The sequence below is a fragment of the Hyla sarda genome, chromosome 3 (assembly GCF_029499605.1).
Source record: "Hyla sarda isolate aHylSar1 chromosome 3, aHylSar1.hap1, whole genome shotgun sequence".
In the NCBI taxonomy this organism is placed as follows: Eukaryota; Metazoa; Chordata; class Amphibia; order Anura; family Hylidae; genus Hyla; species Hyla sarda.
Window position 1 is genome coordinate 250,888,454 of NC_079191.1, and position 17,534 is coordinate 250,905,987.

General features: G+C 47.7%; 4 non-coding genes across 4 annotated transcripts; all 4 read right to left on the reverse strand.

Annotated features, from left to right (window-relative positions):
* Positions 1–1,739: 1,739 nt before the first annotated feature.
* On the reverse strand, positions 1,740–1,811 carry TRNAC-GCA (transfer RNA cysteine (anticodon GCA)). The gene has a single exon. It is a non-coding gene; the product is annotated as a tRNA-Cys (tRNA).
* Positions 1,812–4,605: 2,794 nt separating this feature from the next.
* Positions 4,606–4,677, reverse strand: TRNAC-GCA (transfer RNA cysteine (anticodon GCA)). The gene has a single exon. It is a non-coding gene; the product is annotated as a tRNA-Cys (tRNA).
* Positions 4,678–7,482: 2,805 nt separating this feature from the next.
* On the reverse strand, positions 7,483–7,554 carry TRNAC-GCA (transfer RNA cysteine (anticodon GCA)). Its single transcript has one exon. It is a non-coding gene; the product is annotated as a tRNA-Cys (tRNA).
* A 2,813-nt stretch (positions 7,555–10,367) lies between these two features.
* On the reverse strand, positions 10,368–10,439 carry TRNAC-GCA (transfer RNA cysteine (anticodon GCA)). Its single transcript has one exon. It is a non-coding gene; the product is annotated as a tRNA-Cys (tRNA).
* Positions 10,440–17,534: the final 7,095 nt, after the last annotated feature.

Consider the following 17,534-nt stretch of genomic DNA (forward strand, 5'->3'; position numbering starts at 1 on the left):
TCTAACCACCAGGCCGTGGGAGCTGCTTGTCAACCAAATGCAGCGACCGAGGTCTAGGTTGTTTTGGCACACAGAGTAACTGTACAGAGGAAGGGGGGGGGGGGGGTTGGGGGCGGGGCGGGGCAGGTCTAGACCACAGTCATCCTTGCCATTTTCCAAGTAGCTCTCACGGTCTAGTGGTTAGAGCTTCTGCCTTGGAGCACAGAGGTTGGCAGTTCAAGTCCTGTGAAGACACTGAAGCTGTTTTGGAGAAATTTTGGCAGCAGAGCATGGCAATGGAGTATGTTAAGGTAAGTGTTAGTGTGTGTGTGTGTGTGTGTGTGTGAGGTTGATGGTTGGGCATCCAGGAGGTGTGGATAGCTGTGGTGGTGGTGTGGGTGGTAAGGAAGTGAGTGGTGTGGGTGGGAAGGAAGTTGTGATAGGAAGAAGGTTGGTGATGTGGAAGTGTGTGATGGGCTGGAGGCACAAGAGGGGGAGATCATTTTTCTTGAATATAAAAGAAAAAGGTAAATAAACACTCCCATTTTTTTTATTTTCAACATCCCACATGTTGCAACAGACACAACACCACTTTTGGCAGATCGACAATCTAGAAGCCTCCATTCGATGCAGTCAACCACCTCCCACCACTTCACCCTCTGACCACTTACCTCAACATCTGTTTTCCTTGACATCCTCCTCACCTCAGTCCACCCATCGACATCCTCCAGGTCCACGATCCATTATTCCGCAATCTGCTCTCCTTGACATCCACCTCACCTCAGTCCATTTATCCACCGACATCGTCCACGATCCATCTCTTTTAACAGCTTCCATCGTCACGATCTTCACAGGATTCGAACTCTCGACCTCTGCACTCCAAGGCTGCTGCTCTAACCACCAGGCCGTGGGAGCTGCTTGTCAACCAAATGCGGCGACCAAGGTCTAGGTTGTTTTGGCACACAGATTAAATGTACAGAGTGAAGGGGGGGGAGGGTTTTGGTACGGGGCGGTTACTCGAACCTAAGACGGATCTAGCACTCTGCTCGCTGTGTCAAGATCCCTCACAGCTCAGTGGTTAGCCTTGCAGCCTAGCAGCATGAAGGTTGTTTGTTCAAATCCCCTGCTGTATTGGTTGAATTCAACTTCATGGGTTTGAACCCCCTTGGTAGCAGATGGAGGAAATGGCCTTGCTTTTATTGTCCATATATAAAAACATGTGGATGTCGGTGTTCTAAGGGGTTTGGAGTAGTTGGTGGCATGTTCTCGTACCTTATTTTTTTAGATGTAAGTTTTGTCAGACCACAAAAAGATTAAAGTTACATTCGTGGATCTTAAAGGGATACTCGTGTGGCAATTTTTTTTTTTTATTAACCGGTGCCAAAAAGTTATACAGATTTGGAAATGACTTGTATTTAAAGCTCTTAACTCTTCCAATACTTATCAGCTGCTGTATGCTACAAGAGGAAGTTCTATGGTCCTTTTTTTTTTTTTTGGCCCAAAAAAATTTACAATGTCTGTACCTCAACATTGCAAATGTTTTGCAATAAACTACAAACATGAGATATGGTTGAGCTGTAAAGAAAAAATTGTGCATTAGCGGGCACTTGGATTTGAACCAAGGACCTCTTGAACCGGCTCTACCACTGAGCTATACCCCTGCAATATGTGGCACGCATGTACCTCGACATTGCTAATTTTCAGCAATAAACTACATATGTGGGATATGGTTCAGTTCGAAAGCAAAAAAAAGGGGGATTAGGGGGCACTCGGATTTGAACCAAGGACCTCTTGATCTGCAGTCAAATGCTCTACCACTGAGCTATACCCCCACAAGACATGGAAGGCTAAATTAAGCGCACAGAGTGGGGGACTCGAACCTAAGTCCTACCTAGCTCTCGGCTAGCCTGTACTGTCCCAGTTAAATGTATATGAACCGGTGGGAAAAAATGTATTTTTGGAAATCAACTGGTGCCAAAAAGTTATACAGATTTGTACATTACCTACATTTAAAGCTCTCAATCGTTCCAGTACTTATGATCTGCATGTCCTGCGTGCCATAAAGAGAGGGGGGCTCGAATTTAGATATTGCAAGCCTAAGAGGTAGCTCGGTCTTAGGTTCGAGCCCCCCTCTGCTCGTTTTCTCTTTTTTTGTCAAGACAGTTCAAGACCACAGTCCTCCTTGCCATTTTCCAAGTAGCTCTCACTGTCTAGTGGTTAGAGCTTCTACCTTGGAGCACAGAGGTTGGCAGTTCAAGTCCTGTGAAGACACTGAAGCTGGTTTGGAGAAATTGTGGCAGCAGAGCATGGCAATGGAGTATGTTAAGGTAAGTGTTAGTGTGTGTGTGGTTGATGGTTGGGCATCCAGAAGGTGTTGGAGGTGTGGATAGCTGTGGTGGTGGTGTGGGTGGTAAGGAAGTGAGTGGAGTGGTGTGGGTGGGAAGGAAGTTGTGATAGGAAGAAGGTTGGTGATGTGGAAGTGTGTGATGGGCTGGAGGCACTAGAGGGGGAGATCATTTTTCTTGAATATAAAAAAAAAAAAGGCAAATAAACACTCCCATTTTTTTATTTTCAACATCCCACATGTTGCAACAGACACAACACCACTTTTGGCAGATCGACAACCTAGAAGCCTCCATTCGATGTAGTCGACCACCTCCCACCACTTCACCCTCTGACCACTTACCTCAACATCTGTTCTCCTTGACATCCTCCTCACCTCAGTCCACCTATCGACATCCTCCAGGTCCACGATCCATTATTCCACAATCTGCTCTCCTTGACATCCACCTCACCTCAGTCCATTTATCCACCGACATCATCCACGATCCATCTCTTTTAACAGCTTCCATCGTCACGATCTTCACAGGATTCGAACTCTCAACCTCTGCACTCCAAGGCTGCTGCTCTAACCACCAGGCCGTGGGAGCTGCTTGTCAACCAAATGCAGCGACCGAGGTCTAGGTTGTTTTGGCACACAGAGTAACTGTACAGAGGAAGGGGGGGGGGGTTGGGGCGGGGCGGGGCAGGTCTAGACCACAGTCATCCTTGCCATTTTCCAAGTAGCTCTCACGGTCTAGTGGTTAGAGCTTCTGCCTTGGAGCACAGAGGTTGGCAGTTCAAGTCCTGTGAAGACACTGAAGCTGGTTTGGAGAAATTGTGGCAGCAGAGCATGGCAATGGAGTATGTTAAGGTAAGTGTTAGTGTGTGTGGTTGATGGTTGGGCATCCAGGAGGTGTGGATAGCTGTGGTGGTGGTGTGGGTGGTAAGGAAGTGAGTGGTGTGGGTGGGAAGGAAGTTGTGATAGGAAGAAGGTTGGTGATGTGGAAGTGTGTGATGGGCTGGAGGCACAAGAGGGGGAGATCATTTTTCTTGAATATAAAAGAAAAAGGTAAATAAACACTCCCATTTTTTTTATTTTCAACATCCCACATGTCGCAACAGACACAACACCACTTTTGGCAGATCGACAATCTAGAAGCCTCCATTCGATGTAGTCAACCACCTCCCACCACTTCACCCTCTGACCACTTACCTCAACATCTGTTTTCCTTGACATCCTCCTCACCTCAGTCCACCCATCGACATCCTCCAGGTCCACGATCCATTATTCCGCAATCTGCTCTCCTTGACATCCACCTCACCTCAGTCCATTTATCCACCGACATCGTCCACGATCCATCTCTTTTAACAGCTTCCATCGTCACGATCTTCACAGGATTCGAACTCTCGACCTCTGCACTCCAAGGCTGCTGCTCTAACCACCAGGCCGTGGGAGCTGCTTGTCAACCAAATGCGGCGACCAAGGTCTAGGTTGTTTTGGCACACAGATTAAATGTACAGAGGAAGGGGGGGGGAGGGTTTTGGTACGGGGCGGTTACTCGAACCTAAGAAGGATCTAGCACTCTGCTCGCTGTGTCAAGATCCCTCACAGCTCAGTGGTTAGCCTTGCAGCCTAGCAGCATGAAGGTTGTTTGTTCAAATCCCCTGCTGTATTGGTTGAATTCAACTTCATGGGTTTGAACCCCCTTGGTAGCAGATGGAGGAAATGGCCTTGCTTTTATTGTCCATATATAAAAACATGTGGATGTCGGTGTTCTAAGGGGTTTGGAGTAGTTGGTGGCATGTTCTCGTACCTTATTTTTTTAGATGTAAGTTTTGTCAGACCACAAAAAGATTAAAGTTACATTCGTGGATCTTAAAGGGATACTCGTGTGGCAATTTTTTTTTTTTATTAACCGGTGCCAAAAAGTTATACAGATTTGGAAATGACTTGTATTTAAAGCTCTTAACTCTTCCAATACTTATCAGCTGCTGTATGCTACAAGAGGAAGTTCTATGGTCCTTTTTTTTTTTTTTTGGCCCAAAAAAATTTACAATGTCTGTACCTCAACATTGCAAATGTTTTGCAATAAACTACAAACATGAGATATGGTTGAGCTGTAAAGAAAAAATTGTGCATTAGCGGGCACTTGGATTTGAACCAAGGACCTCTTGAACCGGCTCTACCACTGAGCTATACCTCTGCAATATGTGGCACGCATGTACCTCGACATTGCTAATTTTCAGCAATAAACTACATATGTGGGATATGGTTCAGTTCGAAAGCAAAAAAAAAGGGGGATTAGGGGGCACTCGGATTTGAACCAAGGACCTCTTGATCTGCAGTCAAATGCTCTACCACTGAGCTATACCCCCACAAGACATGGAAGGCTAAATGAAGCGCACAGAGTGGGGGACTCGAACCTAAGTCCTACCTAGCTCTCGGCTAGCCTGTACTGTCCCAGTTAAATGTATATGAACCGGTGGGAAAAAATGTATTTTTGGAAATCAACTGGTGCCAAAAAGTTATACAGATTTGTACATTACCTACATTTAAAGCTCTCAATCGTTCCAGTACTTATGATCTGCATGTCCTGCGTGCCATAAAGAGAGGGGGGCTCGAATTTAGATATGGCAAGCCTAAGAGGTAGCTCGGTCTTAGGTTCGAGCCCCCCTCTGCTCAATTTCTCTTTTTTTGTCAAGACAGTTCAAGACCACAGTCCTCCTTGCCATTTTCCAAGTAGCTCTCACGGTCTAGTGGTTAGAGCTTCTGCCTTGGAGCACAGAGGTTGGCAGTTCAAGTCCTGTGAAGACACTGAAGCTGGTTTGGAGAAATTGTGGCAGCAGAGCATGGCAATGGAGTATGTTAAGGTAAGTGTTAGTGTGTGTGTGTGGTTGATGGTTGGGCATCCAGAAGGTGTTGGAGGTGTGGATAGCTGTGGTGGTGGTGTGGGTGGTAAGGAAGTGAGTGGTGTGGGTGGGAAGGAAGGTGTGATGGGAAGAAGGTTGGTGATGTGGAAGTGTGTGATGGGCTGGAGGCACTAGAGGGGGAGATCATTTTTCTTGAATATAAAAAAAAAAAAAAGGCAAATAAACACTCCCATTTTTTTATTTTCAACATCCCACATGTTGCAACAGACACAACACCACTTTTGGCAGATCGACAACCTAGAAGCCTCCATTCGATGTAGTCGACCACCTCCCACCACTTCACCCTCTGACCACTTACCTCAACATCTGTTCTCCTTGACATCCTCCTCACCTCAGTCCACCTATCGACATCCTCCAGGTCCATGATCCCGCAATCTGCTCTCCTTGACATCCACCTCACCTCAGTCCATTTATCCACCGACATCATCCACGATCCATCTCTTTTAACAGCTTCCATCGTCACGATCTTCACAGGATTCGAACTCTCGACCTCTGCACTCCAAGGCTGCTGCTCTAACCACCAGGCCGTGGGAGCTGCTTGTCAACCAAATGCAGCGACCGAGGTCTAGGTTGTTTTGGCACACAGAGTAACTGTACAGAGGAAGGGGGGGGGGGGGGTTGGGGCGGGGCGGGGCAGGTCTAGACCACAGTCATCCTTGCCATTTTCCAAGTAGCTCTCACGGTCTAGTGGTTAGAGCTTCTGCCTTGGAGCACAGAGGTTGGCAGTTCAAGTCCTGTGAAGACACTGAAGCTGGTTTGGAGAAATTGTGGCAGCAGAGCATGGCAATGGAGTATGTTAAGGTAAGTGTTAGTGTGTGTGTGTGTGGTTGATGGTTGGGCATCCAGAAGGTGTTGGAGGTGTGGATAGCTGTGGTGGTGGTGTGGGTGGTAAGGAAGTGAGTGGTGTGGTGGGGAAGGAAGTTGTGATAGGAAGAAGGTTGGTGATGTGGAAGTGTGTGATGGGCTGGAGGCACTAGAGGGGGAGATCATTTTTCTTGAATATAAAAAAAAAAAAAAGGCAAATAAACACTCCCATTTTTTTATTTTCAACATCCCACATGTTGCAACAGACACAACACCACTTTTGGCAGATCGACAACCTAGAAGCCTCCATTCGATGTAGTCGACCACCTCCCACCACTTCACCCTCTGACCACTTACCTCAACATCTGTTCTCCTTGACATCCTCCTCACCTCAGTCCACCTATCGACATCCTCCAGGTCGACGATCCATTATTCCGCAATCTGCTCTCCTTGACATCCACCTCACCTCAGTCCATTTATCCACCAACATCATCCACGATCCATCTCTTTTAACAGCTTCCATCGTCACGATCTTCACAGGATTCGAACTCTCGACCTCTGCACTCCAAGGCTGCTGCTCTAACCACCAGGCTGTGGGAGCTGCTTGTCAACCAAATGCAGCGACCGAGGTCTAGGTTGTTTTGGCACACAGAGTAACTGTACAGAGGAAGGGGGGGGGGTTGGGGGCGGGGCGGGGCGGTTACTCGAACCTAAGACGGATCTAGCACTCTTCTCGCTGTGTCAAGATCCCTCACAGCTCAGTGGTTAGCCTTGCAGCCTAGCAGCATGAAGGTTGTTTGTTCAAATCCCCTGCTGTATTGGTTGAATTCAACTTCATGGGTTTGAACCCCCTTGGTAGCAGATGGAGGAAATGGCCTTGCTTTTATTGTCCATATATAAAAACATGTGGATGTCGGTGTTCTAAGGGGTTTGGAGTAGTTGGTGGCATGTTCTCGTACCTTATTTTTTTAGATGTAAGTTTTGTCAGACCACAAAAAGATTAAAGTTACATTCGTGGATCTTAAAGGGATACTCGTGTGGCAATTTTTTTTTTTTATTAACCGGTGCCAAAAAGTTATACAGATTTGGAAATGACTTGTATTTAAAGCTCTTAACTCTTCCAATACTTATCAGCTGCTGTATGCTACAAGAGGAAGTTCTATGGTCCTTTTTTTTTTTTTGGCCCAAAAAAATTTACAATGTCTGTACCTCAACATTGCAAATGTTTTGCAATAAACTACAAACATGAGATATGGTTGAGCTGTAAAGAAAAAATTGTGCATTAGCGGGCACTTGGATTTGAACCAAGGACCTCTTGAACCGGCTCTACCACTGAGCTATACCCCTGCAATATGTGGCACGCATGTACCTCGACATTGCTAATTTTCAGCAATAAACTACATATGTGGGATATGGTTCAGTTCGAAAGCAAAAAAAAGGGGGATTAGGGGGCACTCGGATTTGAACCAAGGACCTCTTGATCTGCAGTCAAATGCTCTACCACTGAGCTATACCCCCACAAGACATGGAAGGCTAAATTAAGCGCACAGAGTGGGGGACTCGAACCTAAGTCCTACCTAGCTCTCGGCTAGCCTGTACTGTCCCAGTTAAATGTATATGAACCGGTGGGAAAAAATGTATTTTTGGAAATCAACTGGTGCCAAAAAGTTATACAGATTTGTACATTACCTACATTTAAAGCTCTCAATCGTTCCAGTACTTATGATCTGCATGTCCTGCGTGCCATAAAGAGAGGGGGGCTCGAATTTAGATATTGCAAGCCTAAGAGGTAGCTCGGTCTTAGGTTCGAGCCCCCCTCTGCTCGTTTTCTCTTTTTTTGTCAAGACAGTTCAAGACCACAGTCCTCCTTGCCATTTTCCAAGTAGCTCTCACGGTCTAGTGGTTAGAGCTTCTGCCTTGGAGCACAGAGGTTGGCAGTTCAAGTCCTGTGAAGACACTGAAGCTGGTTTGGAGAAATTGTGGCAGCAGAGCATGGCAATGGAGTATGTTAAGGTAAGTGTTAGTGTGTGTGTGTGTGTGTGTGTGGTTGATGGTTGGGTGTGTTGGAGGTGTGGATAGCTGTGGTGGTGGTGTGGGTGGTAAGGAAGTGAGTGGTGTGGGTGGGAAGGAAGGTGTGATAGGAAGAAGGTTGGTGATGTGGAAGTGTGTGATGGGCTGGAGGCACTAGAGGGGGAGATCATTTTTCTTGAATATAAAAAAAAAAAAAAAGGCAAATAAACACTCCCATTTTTTTATTTTCAACATCCCACATGTTGCAACAGACACAACACCACTTTTGGCAGATCGACAACCTAGAAGCCTCCATTCGATGTAGTCGACCACCTCCCACCACTTCACCCTCTGACCACTTACCTCAACATCTGTTCTCCTTGACATCCTCCTCACCTCAGTCCACCTATCGACATCCTCCAGTTCCATGATCCATTATTCCGCAATCTGCTCTCCTTGACATCCACCTCACCTCAGTCCATTTATCCACCGACATCATCCACGATCCATCTCTTTTAACAGTTTCCATCGTCACGATCTTCACAGGATTCGAACTCTCGACCTCTGCACTCCAAGGCTGCTGCTCTAACCACCAGGCCGTGGGAGCTGCTTGTCAACCAAATGCAGCGACCGAGGTCTAGGTTGTTTTGGCACACAGAGTAACTGTACAGAGGAAGGGGGGGGGGGGTTGGGGCGGGGCGGGGCAGGTCTAGACCACAGTCATCCTTGCCATTTTCCAAGTAGCTCTCACGGTCTAGTGGTTAGAGCTTCTGCCTTGGAGCACAGAGGTTGGCAGTTCAAGTCCTGTGAAGACACTGAAGCTGGTTTGGAGAAATTGTGGCAGCAGAGCATGGCAATGGAGTATGTTAAGGTAAGTGTTAGTGTGTGTGTGTGTGTGGTTGATGGTTGGGCATCCAGAAGGTGTTGGAGGTGTGGATAGCTGTGGTGGTGGTGTGGGTGGTAAGGAAGTGAGTGGTGTGGTGGGGAAGGAAGTTGTGATAGGAAGAAGGTTGGTGATGTGGAAGTGTGTGATGGGCTGGAGGCACTAGAGGGGGAGATCATTTTTCTTGAATATAAAAAAAAAAAAAAGGCAAATAAACACTCCCATTTTTTTATTTTCAACATCCCACATGTTGCAACAGACACAACACCACTTTTGGCAGATCGACAACCTAGAAGCCTCCATTCGATGTAGTCGACCACCTCCCACCACTTCACCCTCTGACCACTTACCTCAACATCTGTTCTCCTTGACATCCTCCTCACCTCAGTCCACCTATCGACATCCTCCAGGTCGACGATCCATTATTCCGCAATCTGCTCTCCTTGACATCCACCTCACCTCAGTCCATTTATCCACCAACATCATCCACGATCCATCTCTTTTAACAGCTTCCATCGTCACGATCTTCACAGGATTCGAACTCTCGACCTCTGCACTCCAAGGCTGCTGCTCTAACCACCAGGCCGTGGGAGCTGCTTGTCAACCAAATGCAGCGACCGAGGTCTAGGTTGTTTTGGCACACAGAGTAACTGTACAGAGGAAGGGGGGGGGTTGGGGGCGGGGCGGGGCGGTTACTCGAACCTAAGACGGATCTAGCACTCTTCTCGCTGTGTCAAGATCCCTCACAGCTCAGTGGTTAGCCTTGCAGCCTAGCAGCATGAAGGTTGTTTGTTCAAATCCCCTGCTGTATTGGTTGAATTCAACTTCATGGGTTTGAACCCCCTTGGTAGCAGATGGAGGAAATGGCCTTGCTTTTATTGTCCATATATAAAAACATGTGGATGTCGGTGTTCTAAGGGGTTTGGAGTAGTTGGTGGCATGTTCTCGTACCTTATTTTTTTAGATGTAAGTTTTGTCAGACCACAAAAAGATTAAAGTTACATTCGTGGATCTTAAAGGGATACTCGTGTGGCAATTTTTTTTTTTTATTAACCGGTGCCAAAAAGTTATACAGATTTGGAAATGACTTGTATTTAAAGCTCTTAACTCTTCCAATACTTATCAGCTGCTGTATGCTACAAGAGGAAGTTCTATGGTCCTTTTTTTTTTTTTGGCCCAAAAAAATTTACAATGTCTGTACCTCAACATTGCAAATGTTTTGCAATAAACTACAAACATGAGATATGGTTGAGCTGTAAAGAAAAAATTGTGCATTAGCGGGCACTTGGATTTGAACCAAGGACCTCTTGAACCGGCTCTACCACTGAGCTATACCCCTGCAATATGTGGCACGCATGTACCTCGACATTGCTAATTTTCAGCAATAAACTACATATGTGGGATATGGTTCAGTTCGAAAGCAAAAAAAAGGGGGATTAGGGGGCACTCGGATTTGAACCAAGGACCTCTTGATCTGCAGTCAAATGCTCTACCACTGAGCTATACCCCCACAAGACATGGAAGGCTAAATTAAGCGCACAGAGTGGGGGACTCGAACCTAAGTCCTACCTAGCTCTCGGCTAGCCTGTACTGTCCCAGTTAAATGTATATGAACCGGTGGGAAAAAATGTATTTTTGGAAATCAACTGGTGCCAAAAAGTTATACAGATTTGTACATTACCTACATTTAAAGCTCTCAATCGTTCCAGTACTTATGATCTGCATGTCCTGCGTGCCATAAAGAGAGGGGGGCTCGAATTTAGATATTGCAAGCCTAAGAGGTAGCTCGGTCTTAGGTTCGAGCCCCCCTCTGCTCGTTTTCTCTTTTTTTGTCAAGACAGTTCAAGACCACAGTCCTCCTTGCCATTTTCCAAGTAGCTCTCACGGTCTAGTGGTTAGAGCTTCTGCCTTGGAGCACAGAGGTTGGCAGTTCAAGTCCTGTGAAGACACTGAAGCTGGTTTGGAGAAATTGTGGCAGCAGAGCATGGCAATGGAGTATGTTAAGGTAAGTGTTAGTGTGTGTGTGTGTGTGTGTGTGGTTGATGGTTGGGTGTGTTGGAGGTGTGGATAGCTGTGGTGGTGGTGTGGGTGGTAAGGAAGTGAGTGGTGTGGGTGGGAAGGAAGGTGTGATAGGAAGAAGGTTGGTGATGTGGAAGTGTGTGATGGGCTGGAGGCACTAGAGGGGGAGATCATTTTTCTTGAATATAAAAAAAAAAAAAAAGGCAAATAAACACTCCCATTTTTTTATTTTCAACATCCCACATGTTGCAACAGACACAACACCACTTTTGGCAGATCGACAACCTAGAAGCCTCCATTCGATGTAGTCGACCACCTCCCACCACTTCACCCTCTGACCACTTACCTCAACATCTGTTCTCCTTGACATCCTCCTCACCTCAGTCCACCTATCGACATCCTCCAGTTCCATGATCCATTATTCCGCAATCTGCTCTCCTTGACATCCACCTCACCTCAGTCCATTTATCCACCGACATCATCCACGATCCATCTCTTTTAACAGCTTCCATCGTCACGATCTTCACAGGATTCGAACTCTCGACCTCTGCACTCCAAGGCTGCTGCTCTAACCACCAGGCCGTGGGAGCTGCTTGTCAACCAAATGCAGCGACCGAGGTCTAGGTTGTTTTGGCACACAGAGTAACTGTACAGAGGAAGGGGGGGGGGGTGGTTGGGGCGGGGCGGGGCAGGTCTAGACCACAGTCATCCTTGCCATTTTCCAAGTAGCTCTCACGGTCTAGTGGTTAGAGCTTCTGCCTTGGAGCACAGAGGTTGGCAGTTCAAGTCCTGTGAAGACACTGAAGCTGGTTTGGAGAAATTGTGGCAGCAGAGCATGGCAATGGAGTATGTTAAGGTAAGTGTTAGTGTGTGTGTGTGTGTGGTTGATGGTTGGGCATCCAGAAGGTGTTGGAGGTGTGGATAGCTGTGGTGGTGGTGTGGGTGGTAAGGAAGTGAGTGGTGTGGTGGGGAAGGAAGTTGTGATAGGAAGAAGGTTGGTGATGTGGAAGTGTGTGATGGGCTGGAGGCACTAGAGGGGGAGATCATTTTTCTTGAATATAAAAAAAAAAAAGGCAAATAAACACTCCCATTTTTTTATTTTCAACATCCCACATGTTGCAACAGACACAACACCACTTTTGGCAGATCGACAACCTAGAAGCCTCCATTCGATGTAGTCGACCACCTCCCACCACTTCACCCTCTGACCACTTACCTCAACATCTGTTCTCCTTGACATCCTCCTCACCTCAGTCCACCTATCGACATCCTCCAGGTCGACGATCCATTATTCCGCAATCTGCTCTCCTTGACATCCACCTCACCTCAGTCCATTTATCCACCGACATCATCCACGATCCATCTCTTTTAACAGCTTCCATCATCACGATCTTCACAGGGTTCGAACTCTCGACCTCTGCACTCCAAGGCTGCTGCTCTAACCACCAGGCCGTGGGAGCTGCTTGTCAACCAAATGCAGCGACCGAGGTCTAGGTTGTTTTGGCACACAGAGTAACTGTACAGAGGAAGGGGGGGGGGGTTGGGGCGGGGCGGGGCAGGTCTAGACCACAGTCATCCTTGCCATTTTCCAAGTAGCTCTCACGGTCTAGTGGTTAGAGCTTCTGCCTTGGAGCACAGAGGTTGGCAGTTCAAGTCCTGTGAAGACACTGAAGCTGGTTTGGAGAAATTGTGGCAGCAGAGCATGGCAATGGAGTATGTTAAGGTAAGTGTTAGTGTGTGTGTGTGTGTGTGTGTGTGTGTGTGTGTGTGTGTGTGTGTGTGTGTGTGTGGTTGATGGTTGGGCATCCAGGAGGTGTGGATAGCTGTGGTGGTGGTGTGGGTGGTAAGGAAGTGAGTGGTGTGGGTGGGAAGGAAGTTGTGATAATAAGAAGGTTGGTGAAGTGGAAGTGTGTGATGGGCTGGAGGCACAAGAGGGGGAGATCATTTTTCTTGAATATAAAAGAAAAAGGTAAATAAACACTCCCATTTTTTTTATTTTCAACATCCCACATGTTGCAACAGACACAACACCACTTTTGGCAGATCGACAACCTAGAAGCCTCCATTCGATGTAGTCGACCACCTCCCACCACTTCACCCTCTGACCACTTACCTCAACATCTGTTCTCCTTGACATCCTCCTCACCTCAGTCCACCTATCGACATCCTCCAGGTCGACGATCCATTATTCCGCAATCTGCTCTCCTTGACATCCACCTCACCTCAGTCCATTTATCCACCGACATCATCCACGATCCATCTCTTTTAACAGCTTCCATCGTCACGATCTTCACAGGATTCGAACTCTCGACCTCTGCACTCCAAGGCTGCTGCTCTAACCACCAGGCCGTGGGAGCTGCTTGTCAACCAAATGCAGCGACCGAGGTCTAGGTTGTTTTGGCACACAGAGTAACTGTACAGAGGAAGGGGGGGGGGGGTTGGGGCGGGGCGGGGCAGGTCTAGACCACAGTCATCCTTGCCATTTTTCAAGTAGCTCTCACGGTCTAGTGGTTAGAGCTTCTGCCTTGGAGCACAGAGGTTGGCAGTTCAAGTCCTGTGAAGACACTGAAGCTGGTTTGGAGAAATTGTGGCAGCAGAGCATGGCAATGGAGTATGTTAAGGTAAGTGTTAGTGTGTGTGTGTGTGGTTGATGGTTGGGTGTGTTGGAGGTGTGGATAGCTGTGGTGGTGGTGTGGGTGGTAAGGAAGTGAGTGGTGTGGGTGGGAAGGAAGGTGTGATAGGAAGAAGGTTGGTGATGTGGAAGTGTGTGATGGGCTGGAGGCACTAGAGGGGGAGATCATTTTTCTTGAATATAAAAAAAAAAAAAAAGGCAAATAAACACTCCCATTTTTTTATTTTCAACATCCCACATGTTGCAACAGACACAACACCACTTTTGGCAGATCGACAACCTAGAAGCCTCCATTCGATGTAGTCGACCACCTCCCACCACTTCACCCTCTGACCACTTACCTCAACATCTGTTCTCCTTGACATCCTCCTCACCTCAGTCCACCTATCGACATCCTCCAGGTCCATGATCCATTATTCCGCAATCTGCTCTCCTTGACATCCACCTCACCTCAGTCCATTTATCCACCGACATCATCCACGATCCATCTCTTTTAACAGCTTCCATCGTCACGATCTTCACAGGATTCGAACTCTCGACCTCTGCACTCCAAGGCTGCTGCTCTAACCACCAGGCCGTGGGAGCTGCTTGTCAACCAAATGCAGCGACCGAGGTCTAGGTTGTTTTGGCACACAGAGTAACTGTACAGAGGAAGGGGGGGGGGGGGGGTTGGGGCGGGGCGGGGCAGGTCTAGACCACAGTCATCCTTGCCATTTTCCAAGTAGCTCTCACGGTCTAGTGGTTAGAGCTTCTGCCTTGGAGCACAGAGGTTGGCAGTTCAAGTCCTGTGAAGACACTGAAGCTGGTTTGGAGAAATTGTGGCAGCAGAGCATGGCAATGGAGTATGTTAAGGTAAGTGTTAGTGTGTGTGTGTGTGTGGTTGATGGTTGGGCATCCAGAAGGTGTTGGAGGTGTGGATAGCTGTGGTGGTGGTGTGGGTGGTAAGGAAGTGAATGGTGTGGTGGGGAAGGAAGTTGTGATAGGAAGAAGGTTGGTGATGTGGAAGTGTGTGATGGGCTGGAGGCACTAGAGGGGGAGATCATTTTTCTTGAATATAAAAAAAAAAAAAAGGCAAATAAACACTCCCATTTTTTTATTTTCAACATCCCACATGTTGCAACAGACACAACACCACTTTTGGCAGATCGACAACCTAGAAGCCTCCATTCGATGTAGTCGACCACCTCCCACCACTTCACCCTCTGACCACTTACCTCAACATCTGTTCTCCTTGACATCCTCCTCACCTCAGTCCACCTATCGACATCCTCCAGGTCGACGATCCATTATTCCGCAATCTGCTCTCCTTGACATCCACCTCACCTCAGTCCATTTATCCACCGACATCATCCACAATCCATCTCTTTTAACAGCTTCCATCGTCACGATCTTCACAGGATTCGAACTCTCGACCTCTGCACTCCAAGGCTGCTGCTCTAACCACCAGGCCGTGGGAGCTGCTTGTCAACCAAATGCAGCGACCGAGGTCTAGGTTGTTTTGGCACACAGAGTAACTGTACAGAGGAAGGGGGGGGGGGGGTTGGGGCGGGGCGGGGCAGGTCTAGACCACAGTCATCCTTGCCATTTTCCAAGTAGCTCTCACGGTCTAGTGGTTAGAGCTTCTGCCTTGGAGCACAGAGGTTGGCAGTTCAAGTCCTGTGAAGACACTGAAGCTGGTTTGGAGAAATTGTGGCAGCAGAGCATGGCAATGGAGTATGTTAAGGTAAGTGTTAGTGTGTGTGTGTGTGGTTGATGGTTGGGCATCCAGAAGGTGTTGGAGGTGTGGATAGCTGTGGTGGTGTGGGTGGTAAGGAAGTGAGTGGTGTGGTGGGGAAGGAAGTTGTGATAGGAAGAAGGTTGGTGATGTGGAAGTGTGTGATGGGCTGGAGGCACTAGAGGGGGAGATCATTTTTCTTGAATATAAAAAAAAAAAGGCAAATAAACACTCCCATTTTTTTATTTTCAACATCCCACATGTTGCAACAGACACAACACCACTTTTGGCAGATCGACAACCTAGAAGCCTCCATTCGATGTAGTCGACCACCTCCCACCACTTCACCCTCTGACCACTTACCTCAACATCTGTTCTCCTTGACATCCTCCTCACCTCAGTCCACCTATCGACATCCTCCAGGTCGACGATCCATTATTCCGCAATCTGCTCTCCTTGACATCCACCTCACCTCAGTCCATTTATCCACCGACATCATCCACGATCCATCTCTTTTAACAGCTTCCATCGTCACGATCTTCACAGGGTTCGAACTCTCGACCTCTGCACTCCAAGGCTGCTGCTCTAACTCTCGACCTCTGCAAGCCTAAGAGGTAGCTCGGTCTTAGGTTCGAGCCCCCCTCTGCTCGTTTTCTCTTTTTTTGTCAAGACAGTTCAAGACCACAGTCCTCCTTGCCATTTTCCAAGTAGCTCTCACGGTCTAGTGGTTAGAGCTTCTGCCTTGGAGCACAGAGGTTGGCAGTTCAAGTCCTGTGAAGACACTGAAGCTGGTTTGGAGAAATTGTGGCAGCAGAGCATGGCAATGGAGTATGTTAAGGTAAGTGTTAGTGTGTGTGTGTGTGTGTGTGGTTGATGGTTGGGCATCCAGAAGGTGTTGGAGGTGTGGATAGCTGTGGTGGTGGTGTGGGTGGTAAGGAAGTGAGTGGTGTGGGTGGGAAAGAAGGTGTGATGGGAAGAAGGTTGGTGATGTGGAAGTGTGTGATGGGCTGGAGGCACTAGAGGGGGAGATCATTTTTCTTGAATATAAAAATAAAAAAAAAAGGCAAATAAACACTCCCATTTTTTTATTTTCAACATCCCACATGTTGCAACAGACACAACACCACTTTTGGCAGATCGACAACCTAGAAGCCTCCATTCGATGTAGTCGACCACCTCCCACCACTTCACCCTCTGACCATTACCTCAACATCTGTTCTCCTTGACATCCTCCTCACCTCAGTCCACCTATCGACATCCTCCAGGTCCATGATCCATTATTCCGCAATCTGCTCTCCTTGACATCCACCTCACCTCAGTCCATTTATCCACCGACATCATCCACGATCCATCTCTTTTAACAGCTTCCATCGTCACGATCTTCACAGGATTCGAACTCTCGACCTCTGCACTCCAAGGCTGCTGCTCTAACCACCAGGCCGTGGGAGCTGCTTGTCAACCAAATGCAGCGACCGAGGTCTAGGTTGTTTTGGCACACAGAGTAACTGTACAGAGGAAGGGGGGGGGGGGGTTGGGTCGGGGCGGGGCAGGTCTAGACCACAGTCATCCTTGCCATTTTCCAAGTAGCTCTCACGGTCTAGTGGTTAGAGCTTCTGCCTTGGAGCACAGAGGTTGGCAGTTCAAGTCCTGTGAAGACACTGAAGCTGGTTTGGAGAAATTGTGGCAGCAGAGCATGGCAATGGAGTATGTTAAGGTAAGTGTTAGTGTGTGTGTGTGTGGTTGATGGTTGGGCATCCAGAAGGTGTTGGAGGTGTTGGAGGTGTGGATAGCTGTGGTGGTGGTGTGGGTGGTAAGGAAGTGAGTGGTGTGGTGGGGAAGGAAGTTGTGATAGGAAGAAGGTTGGTGATGTGGAAGTGTGTGATGGGCTGGAGGCACTAGAGGGGGAGATCATTTTTCTTGAATATAAAAAAAAAAAAAGGCAAATAAACACTCCAATTTTTTTATTTTCAACATCCCACATGTTGCAACAGACACAACACCACTTTTGGCAGATCGACAACCTAGAAGCCTCCATTCGATGTAGTCGACCACCTCCCACCACTTCACCCTCTGACCACTTACCTCAACATCTGTTCTCCTTGACATCCTCCTCACCTCAGTCCACCTATCGACATCCTCCAGGTCGACGATCCATTATTCCACAATCTGCTCTTCTTGACATCCACCTCACCTCAGTCCATTTATCCACCAACATCATCCACGATCCATCTCTTTTAACA